General features: G+C 36.3%; 1 protein-coding gene across 11 annotated transcripts in view; it reads right to left on the bottom strand.

Moving 5' to 3' along the window:
* SLC4A10 (solute carrier family 4 member 10) overlaps positions 1-24,570 on the bottom strand; it is a 378,984-nt gene that overhangs the window by 196,880 nt on the left and 157,534 nt on the right. The gene's annotated exons all lie outside the window — the stretch shown is intronic.

Below are 24,570 nucleotides of genomic sequence, written 5' to 3'. Positions count from 1 at the left end.
CTCCCCACACTAACCTCAATTAGGACCGTGTCTTCATTCATCATTAGACTGCCTGAGGGTGAGTGGATTCTTACTCTTAAGCACCATCTACTTGACTGGAGACTGAATTGCAACACCAAATAAAAAAACCTACTGTCAGAAGGGTATAGTACTAGTGTACAAGATAAGTTTCCTGAGACCTCTGCTCTCCTAGTTACACAGAAGATAGTGTGTTGGCTCATATGCCTGATACATGTCTACAACAAGCAGCATTTGAGAAAGCCACCACATAAAGGCTACCCATAACCAAGGAGCCCATGCAGAGTCTTGGCACTGTGAAAGCCCCAGAAAAGAAGCCAAACAATCACACACAACATATACCACAGCCATACCCTCAAGGGAAAAAAGAATAAACACACTAAAGTCCCATTCAAACAATAGCAAATTCAAAACTTAGAAGCAACAACTCCTTCGCATGAGAAGGAATCAGTGCAAGAACTCCAGTGGTACAAAAAGACAGAGTGTTTTAACACCTCCAAAGGATCTGGCTAGCTTTCTAGCAATGAATCCTAAACAAAATAAAAAATGACTGATAAAGAATTCAAGATACGAATTCTAAAGAAATGCAATGATATCCAAGAGAATGTTGAAAACCAATAAAAGAAACCAGAAGAACAACTCAGAAAATGAAAGAAAACATAGTTATATTTAAAAAAAAATAGAACTTCTGAAAATAAAACAATTCACAAAAGTAATTTCCAAATACAATTGAAAACATTAACAAAAGACTAGACCAAGTAGAAGAAAGAATTTCGGAGCTAAAACATTGTTCTTTCAAATTAATCCAGTCAGATAAAAATAAATAGAAAAGCATTTTAAAAATAAGCCTTTGAGAAAGATGGGATTATGTAAATTGACCAAACTATAGCTTATAGGTATTCCTGAGAAAGAAGGAAAAGTAAGCAATTTGGAAAACACATTTAAAGGAATCATTCAGAAAAATTTCCCTGATCTTGCTGGGAGGTAGACTTCCAGATAAAATAAATTCAGAGAACACCTGCAAGATACTATATAAGACAAATATCAACAAGGCATATAGTCATCAGACTAACCAAGGTCAATGCTAAAGAAAAAATCTTAAAGAGAGTTAGAGAGAAGGGTCAGGTCACCTATAAAGGAAATTCCATCAGACTAGCAGTGGGTTTCTCAACATAAACTATATAAGCCAAAAGAGATAGGGGGCCTATTTTTAGCCTTCTTAAGGAAAAAAAAAAATTATAGCCCCAAATTGTATATCCTGCCTAACTAAGCTTCATAAGCAAAGGAGAAATAAAGTATTTCTCAAACAAGCAAATATTAAGAAAATTCATCACCACGAGACTGTTGCTATAAGAAATGTTCAAAGGTGTTGTAAACATGGGGGAAAAGGACAATACTCATTGTCATAAAACAGTATACTCTTTTATGTCATAAAAGAATATAGGACAATACTCTCCTGTCATAAAAGCTCATATCAGTACAAAATTCAAAGATCATATAAAGCAATTATACCACTGAGACTACAAAGCAACTAGCTAACAATACCATGATTGGAACAAAACTTCACATGTCAATATTAACTTTGAACAGAAATGAGTATACTCTTTATGTCATAAAGTATAAACTTTGAACAGAAAAGAGTATACTCTTTTATGTCATAAAAGAATATGGGACAATACTCTCTGGTCATAAAAGCTCATATAAGTACAAAATTCAAAGATCCTATAAAGCAATTATATTACTGAGACTACAAAGCAACTAGCTAACAATACTATGATTGGAACAAAACTTCACATGTCATTATTAACCTTGAACAGAAATTAGTATACTCTTTTATGTCATAAAATGTTAACTTTGATCAGAAAAGAGTATACTCTTTTATGTCATCAAATGATATATGACAATACTGTCCTGTCATAAAAGCTCATATAAGTACAAAACTCAAAGACCCTATAAAGCAATTACACCACTGAGACTACAAAACAACTAGCTAACAATACTATGATTGGAACAAAACTTCACATGTCAATATTGACTTTGAACAGAAATGACCTAAATGAAGATATAGATTGGCAAATTACATTTAAGAAACAAGACTCAACATCTGCTGACTAGAAGAGATCCATCTAATGTGAAAGGACACCTACAGGCTCAAAGTAAAGGAGTGGAGAAAGAAATATCACACAATGGAAAACAAAAAAGAGCATGGGTTGCTATTCTTACATCAGAAAAAACAGAATTTATACCAATAATAGTAAAAAAAAAAAAAAAGAAAGAAAGAACAGCATTATATAATGACAAAGAGTTCAATTCTACAAGAAGATTTAACTATCCTAAATATATTTATATCCAATACCTGAGCACCCAGATTTATAAAGCAAATGCTACTAGACCTCAGAAAAGAGGGAGATGGATATACAATAACAGTGGAGGACTTCAACATCCCAATGACAGCACTAGACAGATCACTGAAGCAGAAAACTAACAAAGAAACTCTGAACTTAAACTGCACTCTTGACCAAATGGACCTAATAGATATCTCCTGACCATTCCATTCAACGACCACAGAATGTACATTTTTTCTCATCTGCACATGAAAAATTTTCTTGCCTAATTGCTCTTCCTAGGACTTCCAGTACTATGTTGAATGGAAGTAGCAAGAGTAGGCATCCTTGCCTTGTTCCTGATCTTAGAGGAAGAGTTTTCAACTTTTCATCATTATGATGTAAACTGTGGGCTTGTCATATATGGCCTTTATTGTGTTGAGCTACACCCCTTCTATAGCTAATTTGTTGAAAGCTTTTATCATGAAAGGATGTTAAATAATCATATATATTTTGTTCCTTACTCTGTGAATGTGGTATATCACATTTATTGATTTGTATATATTGAACCCCAGCCCAGGAATGAATCAATTGCTTCCTTTAATAAATGTCATATGACCCTTTAATGTACTGTTGAATTCAGCTTGCTAGGTTTTCTTTGTTGTTAAGACTTTTTGCATCTATGTTCATTAGAGATATTATTATGTAATTTTCTTATCTTGCAGTGTCCTTGTCTGGCTTTGGTATCAGGGTAATGCTGGCATCATACAATGAGTTTGGAGGTACTTCCTCTTCTTCAAGATAAAAATAGTTTGACATAAATCTTCTTTAAATATTTGGTAAAATTCACCAGTGAAGCAATCTGTTCCTGGGATTTTCTTTATTTAGAGGTCTTTTATTACTGATTTAGTTTTCTTGCTTGTTATTGGTCTGTCCAGATTTTCTATATCTTCATGATTCATATTTGGTAGATTTTATGTTCCTAGGAATTTATCCATTTTTAAGGTCATAGTTTCTTAGCATATAATTTTTTATCATAGATACTTACGAACTTTTCAACTTATGTGATATTAGTTGTAATACCTCCTCTTTCATATATGATTTATATTTATTTGAATCTTCTCTTTTTTCTTATTAAGTCAGGCCAAAGGTTTTTCAATTTCATCTTTTAAAAAATCTCAATTTCATTGATTTTTCCTATTGTTTTCTATTATCTATTTTGTTTTATTTCTGCTCTGATCTTTGCTATTTTTTTCTATCAGCTAACTTTGGGTCTAGTGTGTTGTTTTTTTTTCCTAGTCCCTTCAAATATATAATTAGGTTGCAAATTTGAGATCTTTCCTCTTTTTTCATATAGACTTTTATCATTATAAATTTATCTTTTAATACTACTTTGGCTGTATCCCATAATTTTTGGTATATTATGTTTTCATCGTCATGTCTCTCAAGATATTTTCTAATGTGTCTTTTGAATTCTTTTTGACTCATTAGTTGTTCAAGAGTGTTTTGTTTAATGTCCACATATTTATAAATTTTTCAGTTTTCCCATGGCTATAGATTTCTAGTTTCATATTCCACTGTAGTCAGAAATAATAGTTGGTATAATTTTGATCACTTTAAATTTTTAAAACATACTTTTTGGCTTAATATGTGATCTATTCTGGAGAATATTCGGCTGCACTTGAAAAGAATGTGTATTATGCTGCCATTGAGTGAAATGTTCATGTCTATTGGGCCCATTTTTTTCTATAAGGTTGTTCAAGTCCTTTATTTCCTTCTGGTCTGTTTTGCCCATGGGTAATGGGTAATATGTTTTAACCATCATTGAAAGTGAGGTACTGAAATCTCCTACTATTATTGTATTGCTGCCTATTTCTCTCTTCAGTTTTGTCAATGTTTGCTTTATATGTTTAGGTCCTAATTGTTGGGTGCGTAACTACTTACAATTGTTATATAGTCCTGGTGAGTTGATCCTTTTATCATTATGTATTTCTGAGTCTTTTGAGATAGTTTTGACTTATAGTCTATTTTATCTGGTATAAGTATAGTCACTCTTGCTCGTTTTTCTTTAACATTTTCATGCAATTTTTTTTTTCCCATTCTTTCACATTGAGCCTATGTATGACCTAAATTCTAAAGGGAGTCTCTTGTTAACAGCACATAATTGGGTTATACATTTAATCAATTCATGTCCCTATGTCTTTGATTGGGAAGTTTAATTTATTTAATCTTAAAGTAATTATTGATAGAGAAGGATTTATTATTGTCATGTACTGTTTTCTGTTAGCCTTGTAATTATTTTGTGCATTTTTTTCTTCTCTTACTGTCATTTTTTATGTTTTGTTGATTTTTTTGTTGGGAATCTTTGATATCTTTCTTAGGTATTTTCCTATTAGATACCATGGGGCTATATCATACCTTATAGTAATTGGGAATCTTTGATACCTTTCTTAGGTATTTTCCTATTAGATACCATGGGGCTTATACAATACCTTATAGTAATGACAGTCTATTTTTTTCTGATAACAACTTAAGTTCAATGACATACAAAAACATGCCACTTTTTATTCTCCTTGCCATACACATTTTGTTATTGTCATCACAGTCAACATTTCTTTATATTGTGTATCTATTAACATAGTTTTACTTATTAAAAGTATTTTAGTTATTGAAAGTATTTTGCTACTTTGTCTTTTAACTTTACTTGAATTAAAAGTGGTTTACCTACCACTATTGCAGTATTACAGTCCTGCATTTGTCTATATGTCTTTACCAATACTTTTTATACTCTCTTATGATATCTTGTTCTTGTTTAGTGTCCTTTCATTTCAAGTAGAGGACGTTCCCTTAGCATTTCTTGTAGGGAGGTCTGGTGGTGATGAACTTCCTTAGTTTTTATTTGTCTGGAAAAGACTTTATCTCTCTTTCATGATTGAAGGATAGTTTCATTGGGTCTAGTTTTTCTGGTTGGCTTTTTTTTTCCAGCACTGTGAATCTATCATCTCATTTCCTTCTCATCTGCAAAGTTTCTGAAGAAAAATCTACTTATAGTCTTATGAAACTTCCCTTGTACCTGACAAGTAACTTTTCCCTTGTTGCTTTTTCTCTTTGTGATTGACTTTTGACAATTTGATTACAAGGTGTCTTAGTGTTGATATCTTTAAATTTTCCTTTTTGGGAGTCCCTGGATTGCACATTTCCTTTTCCAGAATTGGGAGCTTTTAGCTATTATTTCTTTGAATAAGACTTCTGGTTCTTTCCTTCTCTCTTCTCCTTCTGGAATTCTCATAATACATATATTGATCCATTTGATGGTGTCTCATAAGTCCTTTAAGCTTTCTTTATTCTCTTTCATTATGGTATCCTTTTTGTTCTTCTGACTCAGCAAGTTCCAATGGCCTGTCCATAAGTTCACCGATTCTTTCTTCAGCTTGATCTAGTATGTTGTTGAAACCCTCTAGTGAATTTTTCAATTTAGTTATTTTATTCTTCAACTCCATGATTTCTGTTTGGCACTTCTAAAATATTTTCTATCTCTTTGCTGAAATTCTCATTTTGTTCATGCAGTGTTCTCCTATCCTCAGTAAGCATCTTTATAGTAGTTATTTTAAATTCTCTTCCAGGTAAATTGTGTATCTTTGTTTCATTAGAGTCAATTTCTGCAGATTTTCCTGTTATCTAGTTTTGAACATATTTTCCTTTTTTTTTTTTTTTTATCTTACTTGACTCTATGCATTAGTGTCTTTGCATCAGATAAAGCAGCCTTCTCTCTCAGTCTTCACAAAGAGTTGGCCTCATATGGAAGATCCCCACCAATAAGTCTGGGCAGAGATTCTAAAGCCTCTTAAACCTATTGCTTGTTCAACTCATTTGCTTGTGTATTTATTGTAGCCCCAGGTGTCTAGGGTTTGCCAGGTCTTGTGAGTGCACCAGGATGAGTGAGACTGAATTCTTTGGGATTTCAGCCAATCCTTTGGAAAACCCCTGGAAAGTTTAATGTATGTACCAACTCTTTCCATCCCCAGGGAGAAGCTGAAAGGTAGGGATTTTGTTTGCCGGCTCTGTGCTCTGAGCTAGGGAGAAAAGCTATAGTGGCCACCATCTCTGTTCAATCAATCTAAGCCACCATCTCTGTTCTCCCCCAGGTGGCTAGATAATTCCACACCATTAGCACTTTAAGACAGAGAAGATAGAAGCCAGTCCTTTGGGTAGCCCTCACCAAAGGTGGGGTACTGGATGCCCAAACTTCCTCTGGGAGAAGCTGAGAACTGGGACTCTTTTCCCAATTGCATGGTGTTGCGTTGGGGGTACAAATTTTGGCAAACAGCTGTCCTGAATATCCTTACCAGCTTCAATGGATCTGATTTTGCATTCACCCAGGGTGCAGGAGCTCTTCAATTAGTTGCTGAATTTCCCAAAAAGGGAATTTTCCTGTGAATTGTTCCTGAATTGGTGTGTTTGTGGTGAGGAGGAAGGTTTCCTACTCCACATATGGGTGACATTAATCTTCTGTCATTTTTTCATTGACCATCTATGTTGCTCCCAGTGTCCCCAACTCTTCAAGCAACTGTTCTCACCTGAAGACTAATGGCATTGAACAAGTTTGTTTACCCTTGGCACATTTTTTTTGGCTACTATAATTAAACATGACTTCATCACCAACAGCAAACAAGTTCTTTTTCCTTGTATTTAAATAATTTTAATACATATACAGATATCTTATGAAACATTCATCTCAAAACCCAAGCAAAATACAGTTTTTATATAGAACATTTTCTGGTTGATGTACACACAAGTTGAATATTTTTTTAAAAAGCATTGTACTGCATTAAAGGACATAAGTGGAAGATGTTTACTGAATATGTTTATCAAGATTGACTCATCAAATAAAGCACACCACTGATACTTCCTCCTGCTTATCCGATACATAAAATGACATTAATCCATCATTTCCTGCAGTTTATGCTCCATAATATGGCAGTTGATTAGAAACATGTAGTTACTTCTGTTTGAAAATGGAGCTGCTACTCTGTCTTGTGACTCACTTTGAAAATTTGTGGTTCTGAAAGCTCAAGATACTATTTTTACTCTTAATATTTGGCTCTGACCTGTGTAGCTATGTTCCTGCTTCTCGTTTCCTTTGGTTTGGCCATACTGGTGGAGAGTGGGGCTGGTGGTGTGTTTTTTAAGGTTGGGGGAGGGGGTTGTAGTCACTCAGACAAGATTCTGATAAGTTCACGTTCAGGGTTGTTTTGACTGAAAATTAGAATTTATAATTTTACAAAGTCAGATTATCCTTTTAGAGATGCATTTTTTATTAAACATGTAATCTCTTCCTATGAAAACAGAAACATGGCAAATAATATCTAAATATTGTTGGGCACTTAAAATATTTTTATCCAGGCTTAAGCTTAATTTGGAAGAAAATTGTAAACTATGTTCTATTTGCAATTACTTTACATGCAATAAAGTAATTTTTCCCTGAGAATGAGATCTAAAGTATTAATAGATTAAATTGAAATGAAAGAATTTTTTTAAAAAATCATTAATTTATATGAGCTGCTCTGAGGAAAGCATTAGAAATCTGTAAAAGCTTATTTCAAAAGGGATCATAATAGAAAAATAACTCTACTTAATATCAATATAATAAAGGCTAAGGTTTTTAAATTGCCTGAAACTGGTACTGAGCTTTTCATTAAGGCAGGTATTGTGTGGGTGGACATTTTGATAGCCCTGCTTAGAGTGTCACAGTCTTGTAAGGGCATACTTGGCTAACAAATGATCCATTCGGAAATGTACATTGGTTGAAGTCTCACTGTCCTTTTTGTTTTGTGAGAAAACTCTCCTATACTGAGAAATTCCATTTTAAGCCTTCTAATATTTATGACTGTTGTCTTCTTGTGAGTCAGGAATATTGTGATAAGTGATTAGTCTGGTTATGTGGAGATATATTCTTTTCTTTTAGCATAGCTATAGTGTCATTACATAATAAATATGTATTTTGTCATCTATTTAAATAAAATAATCCACACTCCACTGTGCCATAAAAGCAAGACAATCAAAGTTCATTTTTCTCTTATTTTCTTGTTCTGACATGATGGTTATGCATTGGTAATAAAAATAAATAAAATGTTGTATGCAGTAATATGAATGGCACTCAAACTCACTATGATTTGTAGTACTGAGTAGCAGTGTGAACCAAAATGGAGCCACATAAATTCTTTGTCACAATGACACAACTCTACCATTGTAGTGCAAAAGCAGCTATAGACAAAATGTAATTAAGAACATGGCTATGCAAATCAGGAATGAACTTCCATTCACAATTGCTTCAAAGAGAATGAAATACCTAGGAATCCAACTTACAAGGGATGTAAAGGACCCTTCAAGGAGAACCACAAACCACTACTCAGTGAAATAAAAGAGGACAAACAAACGGAAGAACATACCATGCCTATGGATAGAAGAATCAATATCGTGAAAATGGCCATACTGCTAAGGTAATTTATAGGATTCAATGCCATCCCCATCAAGCTACCACAATGAGCTTCTTCATAGAATTGAAAAAACTGCTTTAAAGTTCATATGGAACCAAAAGAGCCCCGTGATCTCCAAGACAATCCTAAGTCAAAAGAACAAAGCTGGAGGCATCACGCCACCTGGCTTCAAACTATACTACAAGGCTACAGTAACTAAAACAGCATGGTAATTGGTACCAAACAGAGATATAGACCAATGGAACAGAACAGAGTCCCTGAAATAATACCACACATCTACAGCCATCTTATCTTTGGACAAACCTGAGAGAAACAAGAAATGCGGATTCCCTATTTAATAAATGGTGCTGGGAAAATTGGCTAGCCATAAGTAGAAAGCTGAAACTGATCCTTTCCTTACTCCCTTATAGAAAGGGTCTAATTCAAGATGGATTAGGAGACTTAAATGTTAGACCTAATACCATAAAAACCTAGAGGAAAACCTAGGTAGTACCATTCAGGACATAGGCATGGGCAAAGACTTCATGTCTAAAACACCAAAAGCAACGGCAGCAAAAGCCAAAATTGACAAATGGGATCTCATTAAACTAAAGAGCTTCTGCAATAAGCAAAAAGAAACTACCATCAGAGTGAACAGGCAACCTACAGAATGGGTGGCAAAATTTTAAAATCTACTCATCTGACAAAGGGCTAATATCCAGAACCTACAAAGAACTCAAACAAATCTCTACAAGAAAAACAAACAACCCCATCAAAAGTGGGCAAAGGATATGAACAGACATTTCTCAAAAAGAAGACATTCATACAGCCAACAAAACACATGAAAATGCTCATCATCACTCGGCCATCAGGAGAATGGAAATCAAAACCACAATGAGATACCATCTCACACCAGTTGAATGGCGATCACTAAAAGTCAGGAAACAACAGGTGCTGGAGAGAGGATGTGGAGAAATAGGAACACTTTTACACCAAGTTGGTGGGATTGTAAACTAGTTCAACCATTATGGAAAACAGTATGGCGATTCCTCAAGGATCTAGAACTAGAAGTACCATATGACCCAGCCATCCCATTGGTCAGTATATACCCAAAGGATTATAAATTATGCTGCTATAAAGACACATGCACACGTATGTTTATTGCAGCACTATTCACAATAGCAAAGACTTGAATCAACCCAAATGTCCATCAGTGACAGATTGGATTAAGAAAATGTGGCACATATACACCATGGAATACTATGCAGCCATAAAAAAGCGATGAGTTTAGTCCTTTGTAGGGACATGGATGCAGCTGGAAACCAATTACTCTTAGCAAACTATCACAAGAACAGAAAACCCAAAACAATCAAGATGTTCTCACTCATAGGTGGGAACTGAACAGAGATCACTTGGACTCAGGAAGGGGAACATCACACACCGGGCCTATCATGGGGAGTGGGGAGGGGAGGGATTGCATTGGGAGTTATACCTGATGTAAATGACGAGTTGATGGGTGCAGCACACCAACAAGGCACAAGTATACATATGTAAGAAACCTGCACATTATGCACATGTACCCTACAACTTACAGTATAATAATAATAATAATAAAAAAAAGAGAACATGGCTATGTTCCAATAAAGCTTTATTAAGAAACATTAAAGTCTGAATTTCATGTAATTTTATGTCATAAATATTATTTTGATCCTTTCCTATCACTTTTAAATGTAAAAATTATTCTTAGCTCAAAGGCCATGCAAATAAAGGTGGCAGAAAAGAATTTGGCCAATAGGCTATTGTTTGCCAATATCCTTGGCATAAGATTTTAGAGGCAAAATATTAGAAAGTAGAGGCCCAGCCCTAATTTTTCACTTTTTTTCTTTATTTTTAAAACTGTTTTTCACTTTAGTTGCAAAATATTATAATTATGAGATATGCACTTACTATATTTGGCCTTTTAGTCTAAAACACTTGAAATCACAATAATTCTAGTTAGAAAACAATTTTAGTTATCTTTAAGAGCTCAAGAATGCACTGGGTGAAATGAGAAAAGTAGGAGAATACTGCCATTGATAGAATTATGTTGTATAATAGCTCAGTGCTAGGTGCTTTATTTATATTATCTTTGAACTTTGGGTCTTGCTATGGTTTGGATATGGTTTGTCCCCACCAAAACCTCATGTTAAAATTTGATGTGGCAGTGTTGGGACGTGGAGCCTAGTGGGAGGTGTTCAGTTCATGAGAGCAGATCCCTTATGAATGGCTTGGTGCCCTTCTCATGGTAGTGAGGGAGTTTTCACTCCCGAAAGATGGCATTAGTTCTCATAAAAATGGATTATCTCCCTCAAGAGCAGGTTGTTATAAAGCAAGGATATTTCTTGAGTTTTGCCCTTTCACACATGGCCACTTCCATTTTGGCCTTCCACCATGTTAAGATGAAGCACAAAAGCCCTCACCAGAAGCCAAGAAGATGCTGTTGCCATAGTTTTTGAACTTCCCAGTCTACAGGACTATGACCTAAATAAACTTCTTTTCTTCATAAATTATTCAGGTATTCTGTTTTAGCAACACAAAACAAACTAAGACAGGTCTATAGTGTACTATTTGGCCCCAAAAAGAAATAAACTAGTAAGCCAATTCTTTTTGCCCAAATGCAATAAGCAAAAGAATATCAAGATGGGGCATTATTTTCTCTATTAAACTTTTGACTTAAAAGATATTAATATCTGCTAAAAGCAATATAGTTTTTTTAAAGTATCTTTAAATTTAATTTGCAGGCCAAGAATTTATTATTATTTTAACTTTTTCATTAAAGTTATACTTTTATGAATTCCTGAATATCAGATTAAAATGTAATCAGATGTATTTATCTTAGTTTCTAATAATGCAACATTATTAGAAACTTCTGTACTTATGTGTTAAATGTTTGAATATTTGATGAACATTAATTATGCATCTAATTACATTATAAATTAAAGTTATCACACGATCAGTGACGTATTATTGAAATATATATGAATGGCACTCAGTGCAACACATTTTTTAGTACCTATCCAGTTTTAAGTAAAAGTGCTGGATCCCAGGGAGAATGCAACAATGTAAAAGATGAAAATTTGTCCCTCAATGAGTTTATAATCAAATAACAAAGATGTATAGATATGTAAAACAATCATATAAGAAAAGGCATAAACTTTCATAAAGAGAGGTTAAGAGGAGAAAGATAATTCTTATTATCCGGGGAAAGACGATAACTCTTAGAAGGTAACACTAATGGATGGGCAGAATGAGCATTCTATTTTTGTGCAGAGGAAAACACTAGCAAATGAAGGATATGATAAGGCATTAATTTGACATTGGACAATATAGAAAGATTTTGAACAGAAAGTCTGTAATAATATTCCTAATGTTTTACTACTTCTATGTTCTCAGACTGTAGAAAGTAGCAGAAATTATGTTATAAGCACTTGCTCAAACATGGGAAATAACATTCTCTCTCTCTAAGCAGGTTGTCTATATAACAATGATTTGGAAAAGAAATTCAACCTGTGTAAACCTAATGCAGGTTGTAACAAGTATAATGTTAAGAAACAAAGAGATATAATGAGTAAAACTGTTGGGGTCCTATACCATGTGCAAAAATTAACTCAAAATGAATCAAAAACTTAAACTTCAAGACCCAAAACTATAAAGCTCTTAGAAGGAAACTGGTATGGTTTGGCTCTGTGTCCCCACCCAAATCTCATCTTGTAGCCCCACAAATCCCATATGCTGTGAAAGGAACCCAGTAGAAGATGAGTGAATCATGGGGGTGGGTCTTTCCTGTGCTGTTCTCATGATAGTGAATGGGTCTCAGGAGATCTGATGGTTTTAAAAACGGGAGTTTCTTTGCCCAAGCCCTCTCTCTTTTTGCCTGCTGCCATCCATGTAAGATGTGACTTGCTCCTCCTTGCCTTCCGTGATTGTGAGGCCTTCCCAGCCACATGGAACTGTAAGTGCATTAAACCACCTTCTTTTGTAAATTGCCCAATCTCGGGTATGTTTTTATCAGCAGTGTGAAAATGGATTAATACAAAAACATAGGAAAACATTTCATTATATTGAATTTGGCAAAGATTTCCTGGCTATGACATTGAAAGCATAGGCAATAAAAGTAAAATATACAAAATGAACTGTATCAAACTAAAAAATGTCTGTGCATCAAAGGACACAACCAATAGATTTAAAAGGCAAGATATAGAATAGGAGAAAATATTGACTAATCATATATCGGATAAGAGGTTATTGTCTGAAATATATGAAGACTTCCTACAACTCAGTAACAATAAAACAGCCATGTTAACCTAATAATAATTAATTAAAAATTTTTTGACCCTATTAAATTTTTTTAAAATTAAAAAATTAATTTTAATATTTTTTTTAAAAGTTAAAAATTTGATAGGGTTAAATGTCCATTCAAGTCACTTGCTTATTAAAAAATTCGACAAAGGACTAGAATGGACATTTCTCAAAGCTGATATACGAGTGAGCAACAAGTACATGAAAAGATGCTAAACATCAGTATTAGGGAAATGCAAATCAAAACTACAGTGGGATATCACCTCACATCCATTATCATAACTATCAAAACACACACATACACACACACACCAGAAAATAAGTGTTGGCAAGGATGTGGAGACCCCTTGTGCATTTTTGTTGGGAATATAAAATGGTGCAGCCACTATGGAAAACAGCATGGCAGTTCCTCAAACAATTAAAAATAGAATTATCACATGATCCACTATTCCCACTTCTGGGTATATCTTCAAAAGAATTGAAAACAAGATCTCAGAGAGATATTTGCACATCCATGTTCACAACAACATTATTCACAATAGTGAAGCAACTCAAAAGTTCTACAGTTGAAAGGACAGGGGAAATGTGGTACATGCAATGAGATGTTATTCAACTTTAAAAAGGGAGAAAATTCTGACTCATGCTACAACGTGACTGAAACTTGAGAACTTTATATACTAAATAAAATGTCAGTCACGAAAAGACAAATAGTATATGATTCCATTTGCATGAAATATCTAAAGTAGCTAAATTTATAGAAACAGAAGGTAGAATGGTTGTTGACAGGAACTGGGGGCAGAAGAAAATGGGAGTTATTGTTTGTATAGCAAGTTTCAATTTTGCAAGATGAAAAAAGTTCTGGATATTGGTTGCACAACAATGTGAATACACTTAACATTACTGAACTGTACACTTGCAATACTGATGAACATCAGTATGCATCTGAGGGGGAATGGCAGAGTTTCTTCTCAAGTTCTGCTGCTTTTAAAGACCTAAAGTATGCATCAGTGTGGCCACAACAGAAACTTGTCACATCCTAGAGGATGATTGGACTACTTCAAACTCGACTTACTCGTAGCACCAATTTCAGCTAACGTTTAAGATAGTAAATCTTATGCTATTCCTATATGATCTACATAAAAATATTTTCAAATAATTAAGAAAAACAGTCCCATTTTTTTAATAGCATCTCCTTGATTGGTAGTTGATCACTGCATTCAAAATTGCTGAAATTATAGCACATCACTTTTAGCTATTAAATTTTCTTCTCTTTATCATCATTTAAGTAGTTAATAGATCATGCTATTTGGGTAAATTTACCCTTATGCCTGCAGAAGATAAAACAATGTTCATATCTGAAAAAAATAAAATATTCATTAAATTTTAAAAAGTGCCATCATTCATTCTGAGAAAAACTGGATAGGACAAAGGTGAATAATGAAGAGAGAACTGAGGTGAATAAGAGTAACTGAAGGGGCACTGGGTTATTTTCACTGAATTCCTATAGAAACTCACGTCACCTATCCATGCATTCACCCTGGAGTTGAAGGCTCAGTATTGAGTGGCATTCTCTTTCATGTTGTTTTTTAATCAGACTCACTGAGAAACAGAAACCGAAATGTGTCTCTCTTACCAAGACCTCCAACATACTTGCCACTTCCTGGTCATTGGGTTAATATGGTGAAACAATGTGATGTTCTGGATGACATTCACTCATCCAAATCCCCTTGGACTCTATTATGATAGAAGGTAGGAGAGTTAACATAGCCCTGGAACAAGACTATAAATATGCACTGTTGTACTTCTCACAGGAATGGTAACTACCCCTGGTATTCCTTTTCTATAGTAATTGGGATAAAAATGCATTTTCCAGATCAATAGCTGCATACCATGTTCCTGAGGCCACGTTAACCTGCTGTAGCCAAGATCCCACATCTGATACAGCAGCTGCAATTGGTGCTACCAGTTGGGTGAATTTGAAGTAGTCCATTGTCATCCTCTAGGATGTGACAAGTCTCTGTTGTGGCCACACTGACACATACTTTAGGCCTTTAAAAGCAGCAGAAACTTGAGAAGAAACTCTGCCATTCTCCCTCAGATGCAACACTGATTTTCATTTACTATCATGGCCAAATCAAGTAGTTTAGAGTCCCCTAAGCCACTACAATAGTTCTTAACTCCACAAGCTAAATAATCAATATAGTGCTCCTGCCAACTATCAAGTACGTCTATCGGTACTATTTAGGGAACAGGGAAATGATCAATTGGAGGACTGGCTTCCCTAGGAAACAGATTCTGAGATATGTGTTCAGGGACTTTGTTGAGGAGAACTGTCAGCAATAACAACACTGAAGGATTACGGGAATTTGTTTGGTACAGGGAGAGCTTGATTATGGTGCAATTGCAGTAGAGGTCTCAATAGATTCCAAATGGAACTCTGATGCTGGGACAACCCTTCAGAGTTGTCTCATATTGAGGCAAGGGGGCCAGGCTTTTGTAAGCCTTCATGGACTACAGGGTCATGTACTTATTGAATTGTACTCATTCAGTAAACCACAAGGAAGGCAGCTCCCATAGGCAAGAGGCAGCTCCTTTCAGCTGAAGGTAATTGCTGGGGAGGAAGTAAGTATAAGCCATCAAGCAGGCAACTGAGGAAATAAATACCTCAGTCCTTAAAGGGGAATATTGGTGGTTCACTGTAATATCCACTACTAAGTTTTCCAGATTTAGCAAATAAAAAATAATAAATAAAAATATTGCATGGGATGTTACCTATACTAAAAAGTTGTTTATTATTTACCTTAAATCAAAGTATCTGGGTATCTTATGTTTTATCTGACATGTGTTAAAGGGCAAGTAGAAGAAAGAATTTTAAGGGTATTAATGTATTTCCCATTTTGTAATCTTATACTTAGATAGTACTCATCTCACATTGACATGGGAGGCCAAAAACAGAAATCGCTTAACCTCAACAATTTTTGCTCTTCTCAGAATCCTGAAGTTATCTGATTACAGGTATTCAATACCTTTCACTGTTTTTATTGCAGGAAATAGCAGTAGGCTTAGAAAGAACACTCTGGCAGTATTAAGGAGGTTGTATAATGGGAAAGACTCAGTCCAAAGTACATAGGAGAGAGAGGGCAGTAGAGCAGTGGCAGTGGGAAGGGAAGGGAGAGGAGATGAGTAGAGACACCACTGAGATAGAACTGAAAGAATGTACTGACTGACTACATGATTTACAAAAATAGGAGGTTAATAGAAGAATCTAATAAGATTGTTTTCTTTCTACTTTAATAGGAGGAAAAGACATAAAATTGTACAAGATATACATAAAATAAAGAAACAGACTTAGAGAGAGAAAATTATACACTTGATATATCATTTAGCAGAATGCATAATATACATATGAAGAAATTAACTAATATACCAACCTGTTGTTATTGAACAGGGGATCATTTCCCATTAAATATATTGCACCTGAGACTTTACAGATATTTTTAAACATCTGGCATTTCTACAATCTGTACTCAGGATGTTATATTACACCAGTAATTTTATTAAATAAATATATACACATAACTCCTGAGAAACACTCATTTTCAAATGTAAAATTTTAAGAGTTTACATATTTTTAAAATGTGTTTATGATAGCAATTCCCAAATCCATTTTATTTAAAATATTTATTGTGTATTAACTGCCTTAATAAAGAAGCTCTTTAAAAGTGGAGTTTTGTTCTTTTCCTTTAAATTGCACAAAAGGAGGCCACTACAGTTTGAATGTGTCCCCAAGAGGCATGTGTTGGAAACGTAATCCCCAGTGCAACAATTTGTGAGGTGGGGCCTAATGGGAAGTGTTTAGGTCATGAGAGCTCCACTCTCAGGAATGGATGGATTAATGTGGATTATCAAAAGGCTTGAGACTGTAAGCTCAATCTCTCTCCCCGCTCTCATCCTTCCACCTTCCACCATGGGATGATACAGCACAAAGGTCCTAACCAGATATGGACCTCCCAATCTTGGACTTCTCAGTCTCTGGAACTGTTAGATATAAATTTGTTTTCTTTATAAATTATCCAGTCTGTGGCATTCTGTTATAGTAACACCAAACAGAAGATGAATTACCATAACACCAAACAGAAGATGAATTACCATCACCATTATCTCAATAATGCTACCTTTCTTCTTGGTGCTCTCCCACTTACGCATGTGATGTTCTGCTGCCAGCCGATTCTTGCTGAACCACGATACCCATCACTTCACTCTTGCACTATTTCCTGACTCTGGCTAATCGATCCAGAACAACTAATAGATCTATTAAATTTTTGTGTGCATCACAAGAGAACCCTCCATAGCATCTTCAAATGTTAGACTATTTAGTATGGGCTGTGTGTAAAACAAATATTAGAACGTCAATATAAATCAGATTTTTTCCTGTTTTCCTTCAAAATTCTAAAATTCAATGTTAATTTGCATTCTATAGTTAATTTTAATCACCAGTGACTTAATCACAGTTATTCGCTTCTTGGATTCAATTACGTATTATTGAAATCAGTAAATAGAACAAAATCTGGCTAATCCAATTGTGCAAAACCAATCAGAAATCTCTTTTATTAAGCATTGCACACTGTTATCTCTATTTCTTAACTATGCCAAGCAAAGCATATGTAATATATGTAGGTATAACAATTAAAATGATCTTAGTAAACCCTATTTTTTTATTAAGTATTTTCCAACAAAAAGGACCATTCACCATCTTTAAACTCAAGATGATTTTTTCTTGGAACTGAGCATATTTCTAGGCTACTATCTTGCGGTGTTAGGTTTTCTTGGTATGTGTTTAGTAAAGATAGGGATAGCTGACTTTTTTGGGGGCAGAGCAAGATGGCCGAAAAGGAACAGCTCCAGTCTTCAACTCCCAGTGCCAGTGACACAGAAGACAGGTGATTTCTGCATTTTCAACTGAGGTACTGGGTTTATCTCACTAGGGCGTGCCTGACAATCGGTGCTGGTCAGCTGCTGCAGCCCGACCAGCGAGAGCTGAAGCAGGGTGAGGCATCACCTCACCTGGGAAGCGCAAGGGGGAAGGAGATCCCTTTTCCTAGCCAGGGGAACTGAGACACACAACACCTAGAAAATCAGGTAACTCCCACCCCAATACTGTGCTCTACCAAGGATCTTAGCAAACGGGCACACCAGGAGACTATATCCCACACTTGGCCGGAAGGGTCCCACGCCCACGGAGCCTCCCTCATTGCTAGCACAGCAGTCTGCGATCAAGGCAGCAGGGAGGCTGAGGGAGGGGTGCCCGCCATGGCTGAGGCTTAAGTAGGTAAACAAAGCCCCTGGGAAGCTAGAGCTGGGTGGAGCTGACAGCAGCTCAAGGAGTCCTGCCTGTCTCTGTAGACTCCACCTCTGGGGACAGGGCATAGCTAAACAACAACAACAAAAAAAAGCAGCTGAAACCTCTGCAGACGCAAACGACTCTGTCTGACAGCTTTGAAGAGAGCAGTGGATCTCCCAACACGGAGGGTGAGATCTGAGAACGGACAGACTGCCTGCTCAAGTGGGTCCTTGACCCCTGAGTAGCCTAACTGGGAGACATTCCCCACTAGGGGCAGACCAACACCCCACACCTCAAACGGTGGAGTACACCCCTGAGAGGAAGCTTCCAAAGCAAGAATTAGACAGGGTACACTCTGCCCAGCAATATTCTATCTTCTGCAGCCTCTGCTACTGATACCCAGCCAAACAGGGTCTGGAGGGACCTCACAATCTCCAACAGACTCCACAGCTGAGGGTCCTGACTGTTAGAAGGAAAACTAACAAACAGGAAGGACACCTGACCACCAAACCCCATCAGTACATCACCACCACAAAGACCAGGAGGCAGATGTCTCACAAAGATGGGAAAACACGGCAGAAAAGCTGGAAATTCAAAATAAGAGTGCATTTCCCCTGCAAAGGAACGCAGCTCATTGCCAGCAATGGATCAAAGCTGGATGGAGAATGACTTGACAAGATGAGAGAAGAAGGCTCCAGTCCATCAAACTTCAGAGCTAAAGGAGGAATTAATACGCACTCCAGCAGTTGAAACCAAAAATCTGAAAAGAGTGGAAGAACTGATAACTAGAAAAAATTAATGCAGAGAAGGCCATAAACGAATTGACAGAGATGAAAGTTCATGACACGAGAAATAATGCGGACAAATGCACAAGCTTCAGCAACCCACTCGATCAACTGGAAGAAAGAGTATCAGCCATTGAGGATCAAATGAACAAAATGAAGCAGAAGAGAAACCAAAAGAAAAAGAAGAAAAAGAAATGAACAAAGCCTGCAAGAAGTATGGGATTATGTAAAAGACCAAATCTACATCTGATTGGGGTGCCTTAGAAAGAGGGGGGAAAATGGAACCAAGTTGGAAAACACTCTTCAGATATCATTCAGGAGAGAACTTCCCCAACCTAGTAGGACAGGCCAACATTCAAATTCAGGAAATAACAGAGAACGCCACAAAAGATACTCCCTCGAGAAGAGCAACTCCAAGACACATAATTGCCAGATTCACCAAAGTTGAAATGAAGGAAAAAATCCTAAGGGCAGCCAGAGAGAAAGGTCGGGTTACCCACAAAGGGAAGCCCATCAGACTAACAGCAGATCTCTCAGCAGAAACTCTACAAGCCAGAAAAGAGTGCAGGCCAATATTCAACATTCTTGAAGAAAAGAATTTTCAACCCAGAATTTCATATCCAGCCAAACTAAGTTTTATAAGTGAAGGAGAAATAAAATCCTTTACAGATAAGCAAATGCTTAGAGATTCTGTCACCACCAGGCCTGCCTTACAAGAGACACTGAAGGAAGCACTAAACATGGAAAGGAACAACCGATACCAGCCATTGCAAAAACATGCCAAAATGTAAAGACCATCGAGGCTAGGAAGAAACTGCATCAACTAACGAGCAAAATAACAAGTTAATATCATAATGGCAGGATCAAGTTCACACATAACAATCTTAACCTTAAATGTAAATGGACTAAATGGTCCAATTAAAAGACACAGACTGGCAAACTGGATAGAGTCAAGACCTATCAGTTTGCTGTATTCAGGAGACCCATCTCACATGCAGAGACATACATAGACTCAAAATAAAGGGATGGAGGAAGATCTACCAAGCAAATGGAGAACAAAAAAAAGCAGGAGTTGCAATCCTAGTCTCTGAAAAAGCAGACTTTAAACCATCAAAGATCAAAAGAGACAAAGAAGGCCATTACATAATGGTAAAGGGATCAACTCAACAGGAAGAGCTAACTATCCTAAATATATATGCACCCAATACAGGAGCACCCAGATTCATAAAGCAAGTCCTTAGAGACTTACAAAGAGACTTAGACTCCCATACAATAATAATGGGAGACTTCAACACTCCACCATCAACATTAGACAGATCAACGAGACAGAAAGTTAACAAGGATATCCAGGAATTGAACTCATCTCTGCAGCAAGCAGACCTAATAGACATCTATAGAACTCTCCACCCCAAATCAAGAGAATATACATTCTTCTCAGCACCACATCGCACTTATTCCAAAATTGACCACATAATTGGAAGTAAAGCACTCCTCAGCAAATGTACAAGAACAGAAATTATAACAAACTGTCTCTCAGACTACAGTGCAATCAAACTAGAACTCAGGACTACGAAACTCAATCAAAACCGTTCAACTACATGGAAACTGAATAACCTGCTCCTGAATGACTACTGGGTACATAACGAAATGAAGGCAGAAATAAAGATGTTCTTTGAAACCAATGAGAACAAAGATACAACATACCAGAATCTCTGGAACACATTTAAAGCAATGTGTAGAGGGAAATTTATAGCACTAAATGCCCACAAGAGAAAGCTGGAAAGATCTAAAATTGACACTCTAACATCACAATTAAAAGAACTAGAGAAGCAAGAACAAACACATTCAAAAGCTAGCAGAAGGCAAGAAATAACTAAGATCAGAGAAGAACTGAAGGAGACAGAGACACAAAAAACCCTCCAAAAAATCAATGAATCCAGGAGTTGGTTTTTTGAAAAGATCAACAAAATTGATAGACTGCTAGAAAGACTAATAAAGAAGAAAAGAGAGAAGAATCAAATAGACAAAATAAGAAATGATAAAGGGGATATCACCACTGGCCCCACAGAAATATAAACTACCATCAGAGAATACTATGAACACCTCTACACAAATAAACTAGAAAATCTAGAAGAAATGGACAATTTCCTGGACACTTACACTCTCCCAAGACTAAACCAGGAAGAAGCTGAATTCCTGAATAGACCAATAGCAGGCTCTGAAATTGGGGGCAATAATTAATAGCTGCCCAGCCAAAAAAGTCGGGGATGAGATGGATTTAAACAGACCACCAGAGGTACCAAGGAGGAGCTGGTACCATTCCTTCACAAACTATTCAATCAATAGAAAAAAAGAGGAATCCTCTAACTCATTTTATAGTATGTGTCCCACAATTTTGAAAGCCTGGCAGAGACACAACAAAAAGAAATTTTTGTTGTATGCAATGAACATCATTGCGAAATCCTCAGCCGTACTGGCAAACCGGATCAGCAGCACATCAAAAGCTTATCATAGTCAAGTGGGCTTCACATCCCTGGGATGCAAGGCTGGTTCAAGCACCAAATCAATAAAGCATAATCAGCATAAACAGGGCAGGGCGAAACCATGATTATCTCAGCCAGATGCAGAAAAAGGCCTTTGACCAATTCCAACAGCCCTTATTGCTGCAAAAGCAACCATTCCCACATACTGATGGAACATATCTCAAAATAATAGGCTATTTGTAATAAACCCACAGCCAATATCATGCTGAATGGGCAAAAACTGGGAAAAATTCCTTTGAAAACGCTGGCACAAGACAGGGATGCCCTCTCACCACTCCTGTTAGCATGGTGTTGGAAGTTCTGGCTAGGGCAATCCAGGCAAGAGAAAGAAATCAAAGGGGCAGTTAGGAAAAAGAGAGAGTCAAAGTGTCCCTGTTTGCAGATGACATGATTGTATATTTAGAAAACCCCATTGTCTCATTAAAATCCTGTAAGCTGATAGAAAAAACTTCAGCAGGTCAGGATAAAATTAAATGTGCAAAATCACAAGCATTCTTACACACCAGTAACAACCCAGACAGAGAGCTAGTCATGAATGAACTTCCATTCTGGTAGCTAAAGAAGAGGGTGAAATACCTAGGGAATCCAACTTACAAGGGATGTAAAGGACCTCAGGCACAGCCTGTAATTGAAATAAAAGGACACAAACAAATGGAAGAGCATTACCATGCTCATGGATAGGAAGAATCAATATCATGAAAATGGCCATACTGCCAAAGGTAATTTATAGATTCAATGCCATTCCCATTAAGCTACCAATGAGTTTTCTTTAAGAATTGGAAAAAACTGCTTTAAAGTTCATATGGAAGCAAAAAGAGCCCCCATTGCCAAAGCAATCCTGATCAAAAAGAACAAAGCTGGAGCATCATACCTGACACAAAACTATACTACAAGCTACAGTAACCAAGAAACAGCATGGTACTGGTACCAAAACAGAATATAGACCCATTTGGAACAGAACAGGAGTCCTCAGAAATAATACCACACATCCTACAGCCAACTGATCTTTGACAAACCTCAGAAAAACAAAGAAACGGAAAAGGATTCCCTATTTAATAAATGGTGCTGGGAAAATTGGCTAGCCATGAGTAAGCTGAAACTGGATCCTTTCCTTGCTTCTTATCACGAAAATTAATTCAAGATGGATTAGAGACTTAAATGTGGAGCCTAATACCATAAAACCCTAGAAAACCTAGGTAATACCATTCAGAACATAGGCATGGGCAAGGACTTCATGTCTAAAACACCAAAAAGCAACAACAACAAAAAGCCAAAATTGACAAATGGGATCTCATTAAAACTAAAAGAGCTTCTAACAGCAAAAGAAACTACCATCAGAGTGAACAGGCAACCTACAGAATGGGAGAAAACTTTTTGCAATCGACTCAGCTGACAACAAAGGGTACAATATCCAGAACCTACAAGAACTCAAAACAAATTTACAAAGAAAAACAAACAACCCCATCGAAAAGTGGGGCAAAGGGATAGACAGACATTTCTCAAGAAGACATTCATACAGACACATGAAAAAATGCTCATCATCACTAGCCATCAGAGGAAATGCAAAATCAAAACCACAATGAGATACCATCTCACCAGTTAGAATGGCAATCATTAAAAAGTTAGGGAAACAGCAGGTGCTGCAGGAGGGATGTGGAGAAATAGGAACACTTTACACTGTTGGTGGGATTTTAAACTAGTTCAATATTGTTGAGAAACAGTATGGATTCCTCAAGAATCTAGAACTAGAAGTACCATATGACCTATAGCCATCCCGTACTGGGTATATACCCAAGAGTTATGCTGCTATAAAGACACATACTGCATTAATATTTTATTGCAGCACTATTCTAATATATAAAGACTTGGAATCAACCCAAATGTCCATCAGTGACAGACTGGATTAAGAAAATGTGGCACATATACACCATGGAATACTATGCAGCCATAAAAAGGATGAGTTTGTGTCCTTTGTAGGACATGGATGCAGCTGGAAACCATCATTCTTAGCAAACTATCGCCAGAACAGAAAACCAAACACCGCATGTTCTCATAGGTGGGGCTGAACAATGAGATCACTTGGACTCGGGAAGGAGACATCATACACCGGGGCCTATCACAGGAGGGAGGGGAGGGGATTGCACTGGGAGATTATACCTGATGTAAATAATGAGTTGATGGGTGCAACCGCGCCAACATGGCACAAGTATACATATGTAACAAACCTGCACGTTATCCACATGCACCCTAGAACTTAAAGTATTAAAAAAATAAATAAATAAAAAAGATAGGGATAGCTTGTCATATGACAATGGGAAAGGCAAATATGTTGTTTAAAAAAATGTAATGGCATTTCAAACCCAAAGATAATTTTTAAAATATTATCCATTACCAGTCTAGATTTTTCAAGGTTTTGCTCCCTTAAATTTATGTAATGAATGTGGATAACATAGCAAATCAATAGGCCTACCCAGTAAGCATAACCTTCTTAGATCTGAGTATTTTTGTGCAACAAGAAAAATGTCAGGCAAAGAGTCGATATAGTTGTTGAGAGTTGTTTCTAAAGGTTATAGTAATTCTCCTGTTATGTCAGTGTTGTGACTAAAGATAAGATCCAAGAAGAATTAATTTAATTGTACTATAAATGGTTACATTACAAGGCTTATAATGAAAAAACTCTTACCTCTCAACTCAGTGGTTTATTGGGAGCTGTCTCTGATGACTTGTACTTAAGATCACCTTGCT

The sequence above is a fragment of the Papio anubis genome, chromosome 10 (genome assembly GCF_008728515.1).
Source record: "Papio anubis isolate 15944 chromosome 10, Panubis1.0, whole genome shotgun sequence".
Lineage (NCBI taxonomy): Eukaryota > Metazoa > Chordata > Mammalia > Primates > Cercopithecidae > Papio > Papio anubis.
Note: the sequence above shows the minus strand (reverse complement) of the source record. Positions and strands in the feature narration are given on the sequence as shown.